A 9452-nucleotide genomic window follows, 5' to 3' on the forward strand; every position below is an offset into this window, starting at 1 on the left:
TTATTCTTTCTAGTCTTCGTTTATTGATGTAGCAAAATACTTTGGTAACGTTTGTCTGATTAGCTGGGTCATAGTTACACAATGTAATGAATATTGTTGGCATGTTAACTTAGCTTTGCATGCAATTTTGTTTGTAGGAGAGGTCTCGCTTGACTCAAGCAGTCCAGATTTTGTGCCATCATTATTTGTGTATGCCGAAAATCAAAATTTTAAAGCAAGGATGGAAAGGTAAAATTGTGTGCCCTCACTCTAAATGCCAACTTACATTGACTGCTCTAACCTAGCTCCCGCCCCGTTCAGTTTCATTTCTGGTCTCTGCCTCTCGCTTTTTACGCAGCTCTGATTTCTCTTAGCTGCACTCTTTACACTATCATTCCTTTCATGCCATTACCTCCTGCAAATTGCTAGTGTTGGTATTTGCTGTTGTAGCTAAAGCCACATTGCCATCACATCACTGGCATAATTTGATTAAAACAAAATGAATATGAATGTCCCATTGTTAATCAAGTTGTACTACATGCCCGCACATAACATATGCGTCTAAAGACTTGTAGGCACGAAGTTTTTCGTGGGTGTACACTGAAGTCTTGTCAATAAGGTACGAGTATATATCTGGCCATTGTATACCAGGGAACTTACTAACATCGTCCGTCCACTCTTTATTTATTTATTTATTTATTTATTTAGAGGATAACCCCTTGAGATGTGACATCTCATTTTCAAGGGGGTCCTAAATAAAATGCGGATTAAATTAAATGCGGATCCGGTAGGCGATGTCCACTTGTTAGAGTTAACTTATTTATGTAGCATTCTTGATCTTGTAACGACAATTGTTTGGCATAAGCTGACAGCTCATAATGCCGGTCTATGGGCAGCGCCATTGTTTCTGGGTCCAGGCTGCGCGCGTATCCTGGCAACGGTCGGTTTGTTTACAAACATGCGAAGGGGTCTATATGTAAAGGAATAAGTTGTTGCGCTAGATAGGCATAAATAAATACAGCCTCCGCTACTGTTGAGTCCCAGGGAGGCTGGGCGTAGGCAGCGAGCCGCGGTGCTCGGCTTGAGTTTCGTTTCTATCGGCGGCTCCAGCCCGACTTTGGACGCTCGTAACTCGGCCAGGGGAGGTCCCAGCCTCTCCAAACTTGGCAGCCAGCGACCTCTGCCCTCTCCCCAATGAACCTGCGCTGCCAGGGCGGGCCAGCCCCGCGCCCCAGGACGCGATTCACCCCGAGGCGAGCCGCGGCGCTCCGCATCAGTTTCCTTTTAACGGCAGCTCCACTGATGAAACAATTTGGCTGTCCTACTACTAATACTAGGCCTATTGTAGTAGAAATAATAATAATAATAATAATAATATTTGCCTATTGAAAGGCGATCAGGTGAAAAATCAAACAGCCCTGTTGAAGCCGCAGCAAGATCTATGCTATTAAGCCTTTTGTTGGTTAAACAGGCTTCGGCAGACAATGTTCTGGAAAGGCTGTGTTTTTTCTTTGGTTTGATTAGCCTACGATTTAATCTTTAAACATTATGGTTTTAGCAGTTCGCTTAAACATTGGAGGCTGCAGAGTCGGGCTGCAAGATTTCCCGACACTTGTTTAAGATGCCAAACTTCATAGTAAGGAGAAAATAATTCCACAGTATTTAGTGCCTCGTCAGTCTCAAAAATTAATAGTGAAGGAGCAACGCAAATTAAGTCCCAAAAAAGGTCCGTGTATTATCTGATCATTCAAGTATTCCATTCAATCTGGAAAACGAAAAACAAAAAAACCACTCAATATTTCGTTTTCCCGTTTTTCTGTATGACCAAAAAATGAGGGATTGGTGTTTGTTTTCCTTTTTCCAACTCAAAACAGAACAAATAATAAACAGGGAAACCAAAACGAAATAATAACTCTAATTTACGATTATTGATTTTCTCTATTCCCCACGCTACATTAGCCTTCCCATGATCCTCAGCGACAGTCCATCATCTCTGCGTCTATGAAACAGAAAAATTGCATGTATATATCAAGTAATTTATTCATACATCCTATTCATTTAATATATTAAGCTGTTAATGTTAAGCTGATGATCTCTTAATAATAATAATAATAATAATAATTATTATTATTATTATTATCTCAATATAATAGTAATCTGTACTCAGGATGGGGGGGATGCCATCCTCCCGGAATAAAAAATGGTCAAAATCATCCCCCCTCTAAAACGGGCATCCCCCCTCCCTTCCCTTGAGCAATTTTATCAATAAATGTGGACATTACTTCTATTTAACATTGGAATTAGAAATGCCATTCCACGTAGCTTTGCTGAAACTGAGCATACAGTAAGCTACCGCGAGAGAGGGCGCGCGCAAGCGAAGCGTTTGAGGAGGTGACATTCAGTTGGGGTTCCGTTATTTTTGATTTCATTCGGCGTCAGTGACAGCAGCGGATTGCAGCATCATGGCCAAGCGGAGTGGACAGCAAGACCTAAGCAAGTTCGGATTTAAGATCGCAAGAAAAAAAAACATTTCAGGAGGTAAGTCAAGAGTTACGAATATCAGTCACACTTTCTGTGAGCCCACTATCACGCTGTAAAGTTCCCGATATGGAGCCTAATTTGTGAGCGGCGGATAACAACACAGCTATCATAATGAATGTTAGTTTGGAGTCTAGCCAGCTATCGATAGCTTACTCAGGTTCATGTTAGCTTTGATTTCTTGTATAAGGCCATTAATTTAATCAGCCTAGACATTCGTTTGTTATTCTTCAGGCAACAAAAAGTGTTATTCAAGACAGGAAGGCTAAAATTAACGACACTAGCAGTTTTGAAGGCTTCATTGCCTCATAAGAGACCCAGTCACAACATGTAAGGCAGAGCAGGATTGGTGTCGACAAAGTGTCTGCTAAAATGCAGCTTTCTTTTTCTTCGTCATAGGCTCTTCTTCTGTCTCCTCAATGGGCCTTTTCCCCTTTCCAAAGAAACTTTCCAAAGATGCCTGCTTTTAACTCATTTTGCTAGCTTGTATCCAGTATGTATCAAAGTGCTGGTATGTATCGAAGCAGCTCCTTGGTAACCGTCAACGTTAAGGTGTCACGTGACCTAGATAACAGCAGGAATCAACGTTACAGAAATTATCCGGTCATTTTTCAAAGCTCAAATCCTCGTTCAGATAATAAATAAATCAGAAATAACATTATAATTATCTCATCTCATCTCATTATCTCTAGCCGCTTTATCCTTCTACAGGGTCGCAGGCAAGCTGGAGCCTATCCCAGCTGACTACGGGCAAAAGGCGGGGTACACCCTGGACAAGTCGCCAGGTCATCACAGGGCTGACACATAGACACAGACAACCATTCACACCTACGGTCAATTTAGAGTCACCAGTTAACCTAACCTGCATGTCTTTGGACTGTGGGGGAAACCGGAGCACCCGGAGGAAACCCACGCGGACACGGGGAGAACATGCAAACTCCACACAGAAGGGCCCTCGCCGGCCCCGGGGCTCGAACTCAGGACCTTCTTGCTGTGAGGCGACAGCGCTAACCACTACACCACCGTGCCGCCCTACATTATAATTATATTTAATTAAATTATCTTATCCACTGCTCTTTATTCCAGATGACAGTCAGCAGCAACTGCAACACAGTGCGACCAGGGGCGGTTCTAGCCATTTTGGGGCCCTAGGCGAAATACAGACATGGGGCCCTCAAAAGTCAGTCTTGAAACACACATACAGAATAATGGTTATCCCTACTTGGCACATGCCATATCTCCTTGCTGTAAATTCAGGAAAAAAGATAGCAAACTGCCACTAACAATGTGCCCCAAATAAGCTCCACAGTGAAACAGGTTTGAGATTACTCCAGCATTTGCCAAAATTCTGACAGTGTTTATTGCTCAGATCAAGCCAGAAAGAGAGAGAGCGACAAGGCAAACAACAGAAGAAGAGACAGTAGAGAGAGAGCCAATTTTAAGAGTCAATCTCCATATTTTAATAAAACAAGGATATCTGAAATCCAATTATTTTTACTCCACAGATACATATTACCAGATATAAAATGATCTTATTCTTATCAGAAGTAGAACACAGATACATATTACCAGACACACATTACCAGAGATACAAAATGATCTTACTGTTATCAGAACTACAACACAAATGGATATTACTCTATCGAAACATCTACATTTCAGTGGGATAAGACTGATGCCAAGATAAATGTACGAGAGAGAGAGAGAGTTTGTGTGTGTGAGAGTGAGTGAGTGAGAAAGAGAGCCATTTAGTGACAGGCAATACAGTGGTTGAGAGACAGATACAGAGGGATTGTGAGTTTGCAAAGGATGCAGCCAGTACATTATTGAAATGTCCTTAATCTTCAAAATTCCATTGTTCATGTATTCCATCACCATTCCATAATGGGGTGTAGGTGGGTGGATGAGTGTGTGCGCGAGAGAGAGGTATGAGTTTTTAAAGGTTGCAGCCAGTACATTACTGAAAAGTCCTTAATCTCCAAATGTCCATTGTTCATCATAATCATATGAGAAAGAAAGTCCTACTTGTTGCTGGCTTCTCTAAAGTCTTAGAAAGGTGGTGTGCAGAGGTATGGAACCCAAACTACAATAAACAACACAGCATTATAACAAAACAACTCAATACACTTTTTTCTTTGATGATATGATCTATGAACACAAGTAATCCTTTGTCAAATCACATACCTTGTTCAGCAAAGGCTCACTGGCAGAAGTTGGCGTTGTCCATCCGTCTTGTCTCTTATTATCTTTCACTACTGTGACACAAGACAACAGCAAATCAATCATGGAACAGTAGAAATAAATACCCAAAATGTATTGTTAAAATGAATACCTTCTCTTTGTCCCTGTCTTCCATTTCTTTGTCTGTACCCCTGTTTTTCTTCATCTGTGTGTCTGTTTTGCCTTTATGTTTCAGGTCTCCCTCTCTCCTTTGTGCCTTTCTTGCTTGTCTCTTCTCCATGTACTTCTCCTGGCCTTCATCATCTATATATAATCCTATTGTTATTGTCTTTCTGGTCTCCAGAAAAGAGTGTAAAAGTGGTAGAAAGTCAACTGCTGCCACGATGCCGCTGCAACTAAAACCGTCAAGCTATGACTTTTCCCCCTCAGTCACAATTTGACTCAATATCCACTTATGCTCTAACTTGCAACAATAAAAGATTGCTTTAAAGTTGCTTCTTGAAAAAGGTTGCATATTTTACCGACAGCTATAATAATTAGATTGATTTGAATAAATAAATAAACAGGCTACTTCAGCTACTACTCTTGATATTCCAGATTATACATTAAAAAAAATGTAATTTGAAAAATGTAGTTAGTTTCAGAAGTGCAGCTGCATTCTTTTTGCTTTGTGCCCTTTTTTTCGTTTAGCGCAACCACTCTCATAACTGCGCTTCGTCTTGTTTACAGTTCCCTCGGCTTTGGTTTGAATTTCCGTAGCGCACCTGTCTACGTCGTCAGATCATGGACTAGTCCAATGTAAGACAACCGGGGGGGGTGGGGTGCTGGGACAAATACTATATACACATGAATTCGATATTCTGATGCTATTTTGGTGTGTTTTTCCATTTATATCATTGACTACTTAATATCAGAGACAAATTAAGATTACATATATATTGTTTGGTGTTTACTGTGATGGGGCTGACTGTTAGGGGCCCCCAAATTTTGGGGGCCCTAGGCAACCGCCTTGGTTTGCCTAATGGTAAGTCCGCCCCTGAGTGCGACAGGAGCTGGAGGACACGGAGTGTGAGACAATAGGAGCAAGCAGGAGAACCAACAGCTGAAGAACTGAAGATTTACAATTTACTGTTGCTTGTTTTAGCTTATTGGAATACTTGAATGATCGGGTGATACACGGACCTGGCAAGCTCCTGCTGCTGTGCCAAGGAAAAAGAAACAAAAACAGGCATCAGGTGTTGCCAAACTAGATGCCTTTGGGGTCCGTGTATCATCCGATCATTCAAGTATTCCATTTAATCTGGAAAACGAAAAACAAAAAAAACACTCAATATTTCGTTTTTCTGTATGACAAAAAAAAATGAGGGATTGGTGTTTGTTTTCCTTTTTCCAACTCAAAACAGAACAAATAATAAACAGGGAAACCAAAACGAAATAATAACTCTAATTTACGATTATTGATTTTCTCTATTCCCCACGCTACATTAGCCTTCCCATGATCCTCAGCGACAGTCCATCATCTCTGCGTCTATGAAACAGAAAAATTGCATGTGCATGTATATATCAAGTAATTTATTCATACATCCTATTCATTTAATATATTAAGCTGTTAATGTTAAGCTGATGATCTCTTAATTATTATTATTATTATTATTATTATTATCTCAATATAATAGTAATCTGTACTCGGGATGGGGGGGATGCCATCCTCCCGGAATAAAAAATGGTCAAAATCATCCCCCCTCTAAAACGGGCATCCCCCCCCCCCCCCTTCCCTTGAGCAATTTTATCAATAAATGTGGACATTACTTCTATTTAACATTGGAATTAGAAATGCCATTCCACGTAGCTTTGCTGAAACTGAGCATACAGTAAGCTACCGTGAGAGAGGGCGCGCGCAAGCGAAGCGTTTGAGGAGGTGACATTCAGTTGGGGTTCCGTTATTTTTGATTTCATTCGGCGTCAGTGACAGCAGCGGATTGCAGCATCATGGCCAAGCGGAGTGGACAGCAAGACCTAAGCAAGTTCGGATTTAAGATCGCAAGAAAAAAAAAACATTTCAGGAGGTAGCCTAAGTCAAGAGTTACGAATATCAGTCCCACTTTCTGTGAGCCCGCTATCACGCTGTAAAGTTCCCGATATGGAGCCTAATTTGTGGGCGGCGGATAACACAGCTATCATAATGAATGTTAGTTTGGAGTCTAGCCAGCTGCTCAGCCTTACATGTTGTCAGTGGTGTAGTGGAGATTTTTAAAGTGGGGCTACGCGATTCGTGACGTCATCGATTTGATATCATGTCAGAAGCGGTAGCCTTTGTTTGGTCGCCTATGTTTGGTATGAATGATTTGTATAAATATTACGTTCTTTTAACAACACAAGAGGGCACAAGAAGACACTTTTTTCCAGACATTTTTATGTGTGCAATTTTCATTCGTGTTTGTCAGTACACCCCAACTGTTATGGCGAAAAGCCGCGGTTTATTTTGTCTCCAATAAATATGCCGAAATGGCTAAAGAGGAACAAATTCGCCTTCTCCTTCCGAATGCATCGTCGTAGACAGCACCACTCTGCTGCTGGAAATCAACATAAACCTTGCATAGGTTTAACATGGACTATCAGGCGTGAAGACAAAATACTGGAAATTATGATACACAAACACCTTTGTTCATGTTCGATTCATGTTCATTTGAGCCGAGCTGCATTCGGAATTCGATATTTTTACTAGCCTACTACAGCTACAGCATGTGTCCAGAAGTTCAAAAAAAGTCACGTCACTCACTCACATCGCATACAAACCAGCAATGGGCTGAAATTTATTATAAAAGGCACCAATCGAATAAATCAAGCATTTAGTCTGGCGCGATTGAGGCACCTGCGTATACAAAATACATGACATGCAGCCATTGGGTTAAGCCCTACCATGCACTCCTTCTTAAAGACCTGAGTATTTCTTTAAATTTATTGTCATTTCACATTTTTGGATGTACAACAAAACACTAAACAGGAAGGCCACAAAGATTATGAATTTCAAATCATATATATAATACAGTATGTGGTGAAATTATCCGCGTAAGGATGAGCAGGCAGGCGATTATATCAGTTCTGCTGCCCTCTCGGTGCTGCTATGAACGCCCGGAAATCACACACACACACACACACACACACACACACAGAGAGAGACCCTACTGTTATTATTAGGCTATTCAAAATCATAGGCCTATACTGAGCAAAAATCGCATTAGAACTTCAAAGATCATGAAGCATTAAACCGACAGATGGCGGAGTCAACCGTTTACATAATTCTAATTTCTCGGCTGCGTTTAGAATGCATTCTACTTTGCGTCGCTACGTTTTACGTAACGTTCGATTGGGGGGGGGGCATTGATGATGAGCACAAAGGCACGTGTCACTTACTGTAGAGCGGATAAACTCAGGCCATTGAATGAGAGTTTTTTTTTTAATCTCACCTCGGGAGAAGTGGGTGGCCGGCGTACCCCCGCGTACCACGCCCACTACACCCCTGCATGTTGTGACCGGCTCTCTAATGAGGCAATGAAGCCTTCAAAACTGCTAGTGTCGTTAATTTTAGCCTTCCTGTCTTGAATAACACTTTTTGTTGCCTGATAACAAACGAACGTCCAGGCTGATTAAATTAATGGCCTTATACAAGAAATCAAAGCTAACATGAACCTGAGTAAGCTATCGATAGCTGGCTAGACTCCAAACTAACATTCATTATGATAGCTGTGTTGTTATCCGCCGCTCACAAATTAGGCTCCATATCGGGAACTTTACAGCGTGATAGCGGGCTCACAGAAAGTGGGACTGATATTCGTAACTCTTGACTTACCTCCTGAAATGTTTTTTTCTTGCGATCTTAAATCCGAACTTGCTTAGGTCTTGCTGTCCACTCCGCTTGGCCATGATGCTGCAATCCGCTGCTGTCACTGACGCCGAATGAAATCAAAAATAACGGAACCCCAACTGAATGTCACCTCCTCAAACGCTTCGCTTGCGCGCGCCCTCTCTCGCGGTAGCTTACTGTATGCTCAGTTTCAGCAAAGCTATGTGGAATGGCATTTCTAATTCCAATGTTAAATAGAAGTAATGTCCACATTTATTGATAAAATTGCTCAAGGGAAGGGAGGGGGGATGCCCGTTTTAGAGGGGGGATGATTTTGACCATTTTTTATTCCGGGAGGATGGCATCCCCCCCATCCCGAGTACAGATTACTATTATATTGAGATAATAATAATTAAGAGGCCCTGCGATGACCTGGCGACTTGTCCAGGGTGTACCCCGCCTTTCGCCCGTAGTCAGCTGGGATAGGCTCCAGCTTGCCTGCGACCCTGTAGAAGGATAAAGCGGCTAGAGATAATGAGATGAGATGAGATAATTAAGAGATCATCAGCTTAACATTAACAGCTTAATATATTAAATGAATAGGATGTATGAATAAATTACTTGATATATACATGCACATGCAATTTTTCTGTTTCATAGACGCAGAGATGATGGACTGTTGCTGAGGATCATGGGAAGGCTAATGTAGCGTGGGGAATAGAGAAAATCAATAATCGTAAATTAGAGTTATTATTTCGTTTTGGTTTCCCTGTTTATTATTTGTTCTGTTTTGAGTTGGAAAAAGGAAAACAAACACCAATCCCTCATTTTTTTGTCATACAGAAAAACAGGAAAACGAAATATTGAGTGTTTTTTTTGTTTTTCGTTTTCCAGGTTGAATGGAATACTT

Source organism: Neoarius graeffei, chromosome 12, assembly GCF_027579695.1.
Source record: "Neoarius graeffei isolate fNeoGra1 chromosome 12, fNeoGra1.pri, whole genome shotgun sequence".
NCBI lineage: Eukaryota > Metazoa > Chordata > Actinopteri > Siluriformes > Ariidae > Neoarius > Neoarius graeffei.